Below are 13,544 nucleotides of genomic sequence, written 5' to 3' on the forward strand. Positions count from 1 at the left end.
TAGTCCTGCACATAACACCCCCAAATTATGTTCCCTTAGTTTGGACAGCTGTTTCCAGTCTGCTTTCTAAGCTAAGCTAACATGTCCGAGCTTCATACAGTCTTTAGACATAAAAGTGGTACTGATCATCTTCATCTTCTTCATCTAACTCTCTGCAAGAAAGCAAATGGGAAAAATTGCCATGAGTCATGACAGAGCTCAACGGAAAGCCAAATGAAAGACGTTTTCAATAATTGGCTTTACACCAGTGGATGTGACGCCTTCACAAAGCTAAGAAGCAGACTACTGGAAACACTATTGCATAAGTGCAACCACTGGGTATTATTTAAGGCCCTTTAGCTTGGTGGTGGTTCCGTAATAAACTTGAGAAATATGTGAAATTCAATGACATGGAAGGAGTTTGGGTGGAAAAATCGAACCCGCTACTTCATAGAGAGGAAACAACCTGGTTCACAACAATCATGTTGGTGGATATGTTAGAATAGTGCAATACCTAAGGAATGCAAAGTTCCGTCCCTTGGAAATATGCATGATTGTGCCACTGATAATGATAGATATTTATCTGACATATCATTGACCACAAGTTACAAGGAAATAACAAGAAATTGGTATAAGACTGAATCCCTTACTATAGAATAATGGTTATAAATCATAAGAAAGATTGGTAACACTTTATAACTACACACTATGAAGCATTAGTTAAGTATGAGTAAACACTTAATTCATCATTCATAAAGCACTGTTCCTACATTAACACTCATTAGTATGCAATTCATAACAGTTATACATCTTTTATTCTTGAATAATAAGCTTGTCTATTATGTGTTTCATCATTGTGTTTTCATACTTTATAAATGATGGATTCCCCATTTGTAAATGAAGTATTATATATATTACAAACCAATTATTGAGTTGTAGATGATTAATAAGATCATTTATAAAGTGTAATTTAAGGATTAAGAACTTATTTAAATGTACATTGTTCATGCGTTTATATATATATATATATATATATATGATTTAGATTTGCACTAATGGTTAGGGACTATGTTAGTATATGTGTCACGGGAGTTCACGGTTAGGACCCAATAGCAACACCACAGGAGACAGAAGTTGGAATAAACAGGTTTTATTTAGCCTGAATAAAGATGACAGGAAGGTGTGGAGCCCGTGGTCCGACACCAGAGAGTAGGCAGATCGACGGTGTGAGTCCCGTGGCTCGACACCGGAGGGCTGGCAGCTTGACGGCGTGATGTCCCGTAGCTCGACACCGGAGAGCTGGCAGCTTGACGGCGTGAGTAGTCCGTTAACACAACAGAGGGCAGAGCGGCGGTGAGTAGTCCGTAAACACAAAGGAGGGCACGGGGGATTCCCGGACCGACGGACACCGGAGGCAGGCGCTCGAGGCCGAAGATGCAACGGGGTTGAAGGGGTTGCAGGGGTTGAAGCGGGTGAAAGACGGTACGACCTGACAACCCCAGACTGCAGGACCAGAGTTTATATAGTGCCAGGGAAAGCGTTAGTGGGACCCGAGTCTGGTGTGTCAGCCTGCAGGAAGTAATCGGCTGGAGTGGCTGCAGCTGTGTGGCCATGGGAGGTGTCTGGTCTGACAGGGATCCTGACAGTACCCCCCCCCCCTCAAGGAACGGATTCCAGACGTAGCTACACCGTCCAGAACAACAAACAAGGGTGGGCGGAGGGGGTCCGGAGGATGGGTGACTGGATCTGACCAGCCACAAGGCCGCAGAAGTGCTTCGGCCACAGGTGCTCCGGCGGACGGCCAAACTTGCTTCGGACACGGGTGCTCCGGCGGACGGCCGGGCGGGCAGAAGGGCTCCGGACACGGGTGCTCCGGCGGACGGCCGGGCGGGCAGAAGGGCTCCGGATACGGGTGCTCCGGCGGACGGCCGGGCGGGCAGAAGGGCTCCGGACACGGGTGCTCCGGCGGACTGGACTCGGACTCTCTGAGTCGGGGCTCCGGGGAATAGGATGCTGGTCCAGCGGCGGCAGGCACTGGAGGTCGCTGCTGCTCCGAGATGGCAGCAGGCACTGGAGGTCGCTGCTGCTCCGAGACGGCAGCGGCGGCCGGGACTGGAGGTCGCTGCTGCTCCGAGACGGCAGCGGCGGCCGGGACTGGAGGTCGCTGCGGTTCGGAGACGGCGGCGGCCGGGACTGGAGCCGGCTGCGGTTCGGAGACGGCGGCGGCCGGGACTGGAGCCGGCTGCGGTTCGGAGACGGCGGCGGCCGGGACTGGAGGTCGCTGCGGCGCAGAGGCGGCAGGAACAGGAGCTGGAGTTCGCTGCGGCTCCGAGGCAGCGGCTAGATATGGTGTCGGCCGGAATGCCGTCCGAATACGGGGAGCCGGAGTTGGCCGGACCACCGAGTGTTCCGCTACACCTTCTTGGCCCCGTCTCCGGCTGAGAAGGTGCTTAGCCACATAATTGGAGGCCACCGGAGGATCAAAAACTCTCCTCAGATCCTCCACAAAGTCCACAAAAAGCACAGCATTTGGCCGATCAACACTTAATGTTCTCGCGGCCCAGTCCAAAGCTCTGTAGCGGTGTTCGGTGGAGGAGCAGCAGAGTTGAAAGAAGAGAAACTTTCTGGAAGCTTGTGGACTTGTCCATTCCTACACAGATAAAGAGAGACAGAGATACTTTAGTTCATAGAAAGATTGTGTTTGAAGATAGAAACAGAAGCTCTTCGTGCGTGCGTGCGTTACTTACTTACAGGACTCCAGCAATAGGCAGGTTCTGGATCAGGTCTTGCACCACAGGAACATTGTTGTACTGGAGACACAAACACACACAGAGAAGCTGGTTAGAGAAGCTGGAATGGTGTCACCTGTCTATCAGGCTACATCACTACAAGAACATCTGGACAATGTTACTGGTTTACTGATCGAATTAAGCTGTGATTCAGATTAATTTTAAATTGAACTTGAGCTCAGCCTGACAAGTGTAACTCTGACGCAGACAGTTAATACATTTATGAATGCATTGTTTATGTATCCTAACAAATAAATGCATCTTACTGGCTGTGGAGGAGCAGCAGGGTAATGATTGTGTCATGCATGAATAATATGCCCAAAATTAAACAACCTTTCCATTCGGTCATGTTGTAAGTTAAGGTAGGGTTTGTAAGTTGTTGAAAATATTCAAATCTCATCTAATGTATCTTTCCTATAACATATTTTTCTACAATTTAATATAAAATAAAGTCATATCTCTGAGCCTCTGAGACGAAGTGGGAGATTTCCCACAAATTAAAATTCTTACTTCTTACTTTCAGTGAACCTCATTCTATTTTCACTGAGCAGCTTCACTACAATGAGCACGCTTGGATTAATACTTCTGAATTCTGACTAATAGGCAGTTATTAAGCTTATTGATGAGCAGAGTCTTACATGGCTGTTGAACAACTCATTACAGTCAACATCACGTGAGATAACAAAGTGTACTTACTGTATCTTAAAATCATTTTCTGTCCTGATGCTTCTCTTTTCTGATGCAGGTATTGATAAAACTCTTATGATATCTCTCCCTAACCTCTTCTTAGTATCTTACTTGTCCCTGGCTATGAGAACCTGCCTGATTGTACAGGGGACCTGGTCCAACATTCAGACACTCTGAGGAGCCATTGATGTATTTAGCTGCTCAAATCTGTGTGGGGCTGCTCCCAGGGGGGTGCACCCATCCATCCCAGCGGGTTACAATAGGACGAGATGGAGCTGGAGGTGGTGTTAGATCATCAATATCATCCCTGATGATGGATTGCAGGTCGTTGAATTCTGCACTCTGATCCATGTTGTAAGACATTTTGTTTGCTGTCTTCCTAGTTCTCACTTTCAGAATAATGACTCTTATCTAAACTGGGATGTGACAAACATTGATAGTTACTAATTACTAATAATAACAATGATAATTAAAGCTTTGAGCAGCGATGAACGGGCCCTCGCATCCTCCAGCATGTCGGGGGTGGCGGCGGGACTCTGGCCTGTGCGGCCCAGAACTTCCGCGACCGTCGGACAGCGAGTCTGCGAGTGAGACGTTTTTAATCCTGCGTGGACCGCCTGATGCTGGAAATGATGCTTTGCTAATAGTCCGATGCTTCCTGTATCCGCTGCCTGGCGCTACAGAACACGTGCAAACATGCATCATGTAGCTCTGTGTCAAGTGTAAACCACATTATGTATAAGTCATGTAAATCGGAGGTGTTTATCACAAAATCCAGATTTCCTTTCGCCAGCAGGTGGCGCTGTGAGTATTATTGAAAATTAGCTTGTAGACATCCTCAGGCCATGAGTATTATCAAGCATGAGAAGTTTGGGACCGTTTGGAACAAGTCCAGCTTTTTTCATGGGGAATCACATAAAGTAGCCGCCTGCTACGGCTAAGCCATTCCGTCAAATGTAAAGCTTTTGAAAACTTTTAATCACAATGGTCTTAAGAATGTACTGACAAAATTTAAAGTGGATCTGATGAAGTCCCTAGGAGGAGTTCGTTAAAGTATAGCAACTAGAAATAGGCCAAAATCTATGGAAAAATGACACAAAAATCAAAATGGCCGACTTCCAGTAGGGTTTAGAGCAGTGATTCTCAACTGGTGGTCCCAAGAGACTTATTTTTAAGTCTCCATAGGATACATGTGCCTACTAAGTTTCATACATGTAGCTGAAACGTAGCGCTGGGGCTGCTCTTTTGAAATATTGTAGGGGGTGCTATAGAGGCAATTTAAAACGGTCAATTTAAAACGGTCAATTCAAAAAATCATATAAAATATTTCTTCCAATGACCTTTGACACATGTACAAAGTTGCATGAGTTTTTGAGCATCCCAACCCACTAAACCATCAGCTTCCTTTTTCATGGTGAACGATGTGTCGCCACGGCAACAGTGTTCAACGAAAACGCACAATATTGATGATAATGCATCATCAATGTCTTAAGGCTATCCTTACCAAATGTTAGACTCATCAGGTCAACTGGCTAGGAGGTATAAATAAAAGTATAAAATATGACATTTCCTTTAGCCAGTAGGCGGCGCTATGAGTTATTTAATTTTTTTCAATTGATGTATTTTCAGGCTTGAAGTAGCATCATGCATAAGAAGTTTTGTGCGGATTGGATAATGTACCTTGGAGTTATAACAACTTCCTTTTTCCTCACCAATGATGCAAAATGGCCGCCACGTCAAGGTTCTTCCATGAAAACGCACAATTTTTATAAATTTTCATCACAAAGGTCTTAAGAGCATCCTGACCAAATTTGAAGTTGATCGCATAAATACTCCCAAAGTGGAAAAATAAAAATCTGAATAATAATAATACCCCTTACAATTTCAATAGGGCCTTCGCTGGCCCGACATTGTCGGTTGCTCGGGCCCTAATAAAATAATAATTGCTGAATTAGAAATATGAGTTAAAGTAAACACACAGCTACACAATAACAATCTATTACTGACAGAATAATAAAATCACGATGTGTCTGGAGGGAAAGTTCCCACTGTAAAATACAATGTTTTCTTTCTGCTAATTATACTTCTACTGTACTATAGTTCGAAGGGAAATACTTTACATTTACTCCACTACACGTATTTGACAGCTCCTACTTATTTTACAGATAAACATTTTATACAACTTATTTAACACGTTACTTTTATGAAATATGATGCATTTTTAGAGTGAACTAAAGTTACCCACCAACATATAAAGTGTATAACTGGTTTTACCTGCTCAGCATGCTACATTTAAATACAGCGTACATGTTGATGAATCAGTATTAATAATCTAATAATATAAAATATGATATAAAATGTTGAAATGAGCCAATCTGCATGATAAGCTCTTATTTTGAGTTATTGTGCTGATAATACTTAATAAATGAATCTTTCTTCAACAATTCTTGGAGGTGAACAATTTGACAATTAACAGACCAGAGGAAATATGTTTCAGTAAAGTTTAGAGAGATAATGAAATCCACTTCATGAGTGTTGAACTTTTACACTCAGCTAATAAGCTAGCTGTTAGAGGACTTACCTTATTGCTCACTGACGGGTGAGTTCGCTAACTAGCTTTGTGTTCAGTGGTTTTCTTCCAGGAGAAACAGTCATTCACACGGTGCCCTGTGAGCGTTTTTACATTGAAAAGATGCTCAGAATTGGTTGAAAGTCGTGCAGTCTTTCCAGCCGTTTCTAACTTAGAAAAATGTCCGTGCGCATGCGTGTTCCAGCAGTAAACACAGAGTTGTATTTTACGTGAACATACAGACATAATGTGCTCTGCTCTCATTACGATGTCCTGGGAGCTTCTTGTTGACAGCACACAGTCTATAGTTCCATATTTACGACGTTTTATATGATACATTAAATGCGTTGAAATCACGTCTTCATGTAGACCACTTATCAACGGCCAGCATTAATATGATTTTGGAGAAATCCGTTTAAAGTAACCAAAATCGCGTCTCTTTCAACCTACAATGAACAAACCATCAATATTTTAAAACAAATTGGTGTTTTGTGACACGTTGATGTTGTAACCGTAATTTAGCCGGTTGAAAAGACGCTGAAAATAGGTCTAAGACGTTCAGACCCCATTTCAACGCGTTTTCAACCAGAAATCAACGTTGAAATCCGGGTTAGTGCTCACTGGGCTCTCACCCTGGACAAAAACTGTTCGTGCCCCTCCCATCTGGCAGGAGGCTCAGGTCCATCAGGACCAAGAACTCACGACACATAAACAGCTTCTTTCCATCCGCAGTCGGGCTCATTAACAGAGCCCGGGACCCCCCCTGACTCTGTCATCCCCAGGACAAATTCCTACCGGTCACTCCCCTGCATCCCTTCTATTACACTCGACACTTTTACACTACACTTACATCTCACTTGTTTATAGTCCTGTTATCTGTTTGTTTGTGCACTTTATTTTATATTTCACTTTATTTTATATTTCATCTTTATTTTATATTTCACTTTATTTTACATCTTACTTCATTTTATATCTCTCTGTAAATTTCAATATGTTTCTACTTGCACTGATTGTTGTTGATTGTTAAATGTTTGCACCTTCCGTCATGTCAAATTCCTTGTATGTTCAACATACCATGGCAATAAACGGTTCTGATTCTGATTCTGATTTGACTGTTTACAAGTCAAATACTCCCCTAAAGGCAGAACCCTTCAGAGTTAGTGCTGGCATTGCATTGTGATTACATTCCTGTATTTGACTTGTATTGATGTATGCAGGTTTCCGTGGATCCTGGTTATACCTGGACCATGGTCTGGCCTCCTGTCGTGTCATAATCATTGACTGTGTTGTAACTCTGTTATGCTGTTCATTCTGTACACATGACATCTATTACACTTCTGTCCATCCTGATAGAGGGATCCCTCTGTTGCTCTCCCACAGGTCTCTTCCTCTTTTCTCCCTGTTAAAGTTTTTTTGGGCGAGTTTTTCCTGTTCTGGTGTGAGGGTCCTGGGACAGAGGATGTCGTATGTGTACAGATTGTAAAGCCCTCTGAGGCTAATTTGTAATTTGTGATTTTGGGCTATACAAAATAAAATTTAATTTAATTGAATCTCAATTCTTCTGATTCTTCAGTCTGCAGTTTATCTGCTCACATGATTTCCATCATTACAGCTTTGGCTTACAAGAGCTGTTCTAAAACACAGCACTCTTCTGTCCAAAAATGACAGCAGAGTGCTGTGACGTTTCGGTGGTCGGAGAGGACTGAATCCATCCTCAGTTTGAGTAGATTTCATTTTCTTTAATAAACTGTCACACATCACAAAGACTATTGTTAAGGTATCCACGAAAAATGTCCGAGACACACCACACCCAAAACGGATCTCTTTATTCTTCCAGTTAAATAATAGATTCACCAATTGATTAATCACCCTATTGAATTGAAGATTAAACAAATACTTGAAACAGAGTAAAATTGTGGTATGCTGTGTACTGCTGATGAACTTTGATGCTACCTAACACCTCTTCTTCCTGAGGAGCGAGATGCGAGACCCTAAAAAGAGCAACAGCAACGTTCTGTGGTTTGGGCATCTGGCTGACACTCACACATTGGATACTTTCAGGCATATTTGGGTTTTCACACCTAACTGACAAATATGGAACAGGAGTAATTACATGATGTATACAACTAATGCAAATTAACCATGAACATGAAATATCAGATGAAATAATCAGCATTAAATACATCTGTATCAATAACCTAGATAATTAACAAAAGCACAGGTAAATATGTATAATTATATGGTTTAAATACACTTATACTGCCATCTAGTAGTAGAAAGGTGAACACTTACTTTGCGTGTCCTTACAGGCTACACTCTGCGTTCACTAAATCAACAGCACAACACAGTGGAACAAGAAATATCAGTGCCAACAGCAACATTTCTGTAAACACAAAAATGACTTTGATTAAACTATATCACAAACTGTATTGCATCAAATAATGCACCGATTAATTGAAAAGTTGATTACTGCTGTGTACATTGATAAATGAATATTAAACAGCATGTAGTCAACTACTGTTGCAAACACACTCCCATCGGCCGAGATTTATTTATTTATTAATTTCTTGCATACGGTCATTATATTGCCTTCACTTTTATTTTGAAATATTCTTGTTCCGGGTTACCTGTTGTGCTCTGCGTCTCGTTTGAAAGGAAAAAACAAAAAAGGAACAAAATTCGGCTCGTTTTTGACTTTGGTTCTTGGTTTTTCCGTTTTTGAATTCAGAAACCAAAAACGGAAATACGACCGCCCATTTCCGTTTTCGGTTTTAAACCAAAAACGAGAATACCATGGTATTTGTGTATTTTGGTTTTTCCGAATTAACCGTAAAACAGATGACTAAAACGTACACGGACCCTGCAGGCATTTCATGAACTTAATAGAAGCTTTTCAGACTGTGTTAGGCAAGGCAATTACATTTTAGAATCATGTTGGGTCAAAGATCTCATTTGGATCTGGATGAAAGGAGTAGTAAATGGTGTCTAGGCCTATGGTGAGTTTTTAAAGGAATCTTTGGATGCTGTCGTTGTTATCTTTCATTTTGGTGCCTGAAGTCCTCCATTTACAAAAGCAGATGTATAAACGGATTACGCACAAAGTTAAACTTTTGAAAAACGATTGTTCGTCTTCACAGGAAGTTAGGTTTAGGCAACAAAACCACTTAGTTAGGTTTAGGAGAAGAGCATGCTGACGGTAACTTGACTGACTAACTAATCACATCACTACCAAGTGACAAACAAGTCACGTAACTAACGTGTGACAAAGCGACATCGTTTACTTTTAGTTTCGTATAGGAAATGAACAACTGCCTCCTGGACAAATGCCTGTGTGTTGGATTGATGTATCCTCCTCCCCTTTCACCCACCTTGAGTGGACTATGTCACTCTTTATACTACTCAGTTGGTTTCGCCAATAATGATACAGGTGTGTTTTATATTGGAGTTAGTTTTGTGCCCGGTGCATCGGTATCAAACGCAGAGGGGCACTTACCGGGGTGGAACAGTACAGCCAAAGTGTATTCTTGCAAATATTTTCAATTTTTTTTGTTTTCAGATTAGATGTGTGGCTTGGGCAGCAAATCAATCAGTAAGTGCATATAGGAAGGAATCTGTTTGTTATGTGAGTGTCAGTACATGGACACGCAGGTGCATGCAAGGGTCCAGCTTGGAGATGAAGAAGAAAGGGGTGCAGAGAAAATAAGACATTAACATGAACTGATTGGGAGATGTTTTTCTTCTTCTTTTCTTCCCATAGGAAACCCTCAAGTGTTTTTCACATACAGTCTATGGTTTTTCAGCAGTAAGGGCCTCAGATGAAAAAAAGAAAAACATGCTGTACACGTGCCACAATGAAAACAGAGTTTGTATCATATCTTTCCATGCATTTTGCAACGAAAATGTAAAGTTTTTCAAAAGCCCTTCACTCCGTTTCCCTGATAACCCTGAGGGTTTTCTAATACCTGGAACAATCATTACCCTCGCATAAGGTTCTTATGCAATGGAAATGTTGTTCACGGCTCCAGTAAATAGGACGGACCTTAGATGCGACTTGGCAACAGGAGATATTTCTAGTCTGCTCACCTCACTGAACGCTTTTGCTAAAGTACTGCTAGCAAGATTCAAAATTATAAATATAGTTTGACAGTGTGTTTAGCAAAAGGACTTGCTAGCTATCCAGCCATGTCATTGTCCCCAAATCAATATGAACAAATGAGAGGCCATGTGTACTGTCGGCCGCAGCCTGGAGTAGCGAGTTGCATAACGAATTCAGATTTGAGAGACGATTTTTTATGTGTCACGTCCAGAGGGGCAGTGTAACCAAAGAGTGTAAGTTCTTTGGCTGTACTGCAAAAGTTTGTTACGACGGGCCCCAGTGCTCGCTACTTAACTTCTAGTTTTGAAGCACACACACCATCGTATTGTCTCGTCACAAGATCAAATAGAGACTTGACATTGGACATCTACATACACATCTACATCGTTTTTTTTTTGTTGATTTATAGTTTATGTAGAATAAGCACACACAAAAAAACATGACAGATGGGTTTATATTTTCGAGAGATTATATATATCAAAACTCCTATAAAGACAGTGTCCTGAGTGGGCAAAATGAATCACTTGTAAGAGACTTGTAAGTAAGGGTGTCTATTTTTACACCCCTGACTGTAAGTAATGAGCAGTCTTCACCCTGTAATGGTGTTATAATTACAGCTAAAGATCTATGTCAGGGTCAGTGAACAAAAGTGTCACATGGTGTGAGGCTGTGAGAAACAAGCTGAGCTAAATAAGATGTGTGATCACATCTCAGCCACAGGGAAAGAACAAACACAGCTTTCAGCTGACTCACCGCAGGAAACAGACAACAGGCTATTGATCCAGTTGAAACACTGAAACACACTTTTCCCTCGTTAATGCATACTACAGTGTTTTCCATCACCATTTAATGTTCATGTCTCAGGATTGTTTATTTGTGCACTTCTGACAAGAAATGATCAAGCAGTTAATATGGCAAATATTTTCTGTTATTTAGATATATTGTAGATGTGCATACAAACTGTTATTGTACAAGAAACAAAACGAATCAGTTTCTAAGAATTTAGTGACATCACAATTACTAAGATGGTTACAGATTTACATTACAAATAACAACTTACATGTTATTATTGGCAGAGAGGAATTCATTCAAATTGGGTCCATGAAGCAATAACATGGAGGTGATCTCCGGGGCTTCAGATGGAGATTGGTATCTCTGTCAGGAATTATGGAGGTGTTTTCTTTTCATAAATGGATGAGCATACTGCAACCCCAAAAACAAATATATATTTATGAGAGCAGTTCAGAATATGTGTTGCTTCTAAAATGAGCAATCTCATATGAGTGCAATCTCCATATGTCTAGCTTGAAGAAGAAAAAGAATGTGTACAGTAATTTCATGTATTTCAAAACTGTTCTTTGCCTTCCCCGATAGTGTACGCAGCAGTGATTTAGAATCATCGCCCTGATTGTTTCCAGAGGACGCAGAGAAGCAGGTTCTGGGGAAAAAACTGACAAAGCCTGTCAACATAAAGCCTTCAAATAGGATTAATATTAACAGGATGAAAAAGGGGGGAATAAAAGGATGAAAAAGCAACTTTAAATGTTTGTTCGAGGCAGGTTGTGAAATAGCACGAACAAAGTCTCAATTTTGTCTTGGGATGCCAAACAATGGCCTCACTGCAGTGATGATCGAAGTCCAGCGCAGCAGCTCAAGTCTCTTCCTTCTATTCCAGTAGCGTATGGGTGTTTGATGTAATCTCTGCGCAGCTTCGTCGGGCAGGGTGTCGGGGCTTCAGGTCAGACGTTCAGTCGATGTATTGAAGCTTGAAAAAGGCCAAAGCTTCGTTCGGAAATCAAAAGCCCGATGCTTCACCTGAGCCCCGCCGCCAGCTTCTCCATGGCAGCACTGCGCTCTTCCGCTTTCTGCTGCGAACGGTGCAAGATGTTCCTCAGCTCCTGGAGATGGTCCAGCGTGCCCACCAGCTCGCCCTTCACTGTCTTCATCTGGCTCTCCAGCATCTGTGTGTGATGGAGGGAGTTCCTCCTGTGTCGTCTGCTGGAGCGAACTCTTTCCTCCAGGTCCTCCACTGCAACAAGCGACCGGAAAAGAAACAGTCACTCACCACAACCACCAGTAAAAGTATGAAGGATAATGTGAAGTTAGTGTTTCCTTTGTGATACAGACCCATGTTCTCCTGGTAGGTCATGCTCTCTGAACCAGACTCCGTCTTCTTGTCCAAAAGGTTCTTGGTCTGCTGCAGCATCTTCTCCATCTTGACAAGTTCGGCTGCCTTGGTGTCGCTGTCGCGACGGATTTTTAGTAACTCCCGCTCCCTCTGAGTGAGCTCGCCGTGAAACTTATTCATGTCGAGTTTTAGAAATCAAAACGGGACGATGAGGTTAACAATACGACTGAGTGATGTGCGATACAACAGCCGGCAACCTCAGTGAGCATAAGACACAAGGATGACGCCTCTGAACCCGATTTCAACATCCAATCATGCTGCAACTCATGAAACGCCGGTTTTGTTTGCAAATGAACTGCACAGCGGGTGATATTTAGCTTTTTTATAGCTTTTTGTAACCTCGGCACATGTCTGGAAGTCATCTGGAAACAGCCGGTTCTCAGTACACACCATTACAATTGACAAGTCATAAGACTAGCTCCAAGCAAAACGGATCATTTTACACTGACTCACTGGTAACAAAGCTCCCCTTACTAATGAGACATGGAGGAATGAGGTTCAAAACAACTTGAAAACATGAGCTGGACAGTATGCCGCCTGTGGGCTGTTCTCAACAGTATACTGGTGATACCTTTATCTAAATGAAAGATATCAAATACAAAGTAAACTTCATCTTTCAAAGTAAACAAAAACACACTAAATAGCCATGCTTTCTCTATTTTTGATCATGTTCCAAGAAACATTAACGGCAGCTTTAGAGCAGTGTGTTAACAACTATGAATTGTGTTACACAGTATATGTGAAAGGAGTCAGGCAGGCTGTGAACGATCTTCACTTTAGTCAGGCTTTTTCCCACATGCCATGCAAATGTGACTGTGTCCAAAGGCTAGCATGCAACATTTGTGTATGTATTTGCTCACACAAATATAATCCCTCTCAATCATCATGACCCACTAAACGTGTGTGTGGTGGTGTCGGTATCCCTCTGCCTGTATTTTCTTTGTGCTTCTTCTTTTGTTCGGGACGTTTCTGTACAGAAGGCAGACGGGCCACAGCAGGATGAAGAGTGCCTTGGGCCGCATTCATTCCAAATCCGGCACCTTCCCGCAGGTTTGTGAGGAGGTGTGGATGTATTTATTGGTGCTTTAGAACGTATAACCGCTTTGTTCTCGCTAACATTGGTCCCTCTCTTCAATCACCCTCAAGCTTGAGCTACCACAGCTCTCTCTCTCTCTCTCTCTCTCGCTCCCTCTCTCTCTCTCTCTCTCTCTCTCTCTCTCTCTCTCTCTCTCTCTC

The 13,544-nt window shown here is 42.3% G+C and overlaps 1 protein-coding gene across 1 annotated transcript in view; it reads right to left on the reverse strand.

The window, feature by feature from the left end:
* The window catches only part of scinla (scinderin like a), a 31,367-nt gene that overhangs the window by 11,157 nt on the left and 6,666 nt on the right, over positions 1–13,544 (reverse strand). The window lies entirely within an intron of this gene.

This window comes from Anarrhichthys ocellatus, unplaced genomic scaffold (genome assembly GCF_004355925.1).
Source record: "Anarrhichthys ocellatus isolate YVR2014 unplaced genomic scaffold, GSC_Weel_1.0 scaffold67, whole genome shotgun sequence".
Classification (NCBI taxonomy): Eukaryota; Metazoa; Chordata; class Actinopteri; order Perciformes; family Anarhichadidae; genus Anarrhichthys; species Anarrhichthys ocellatus.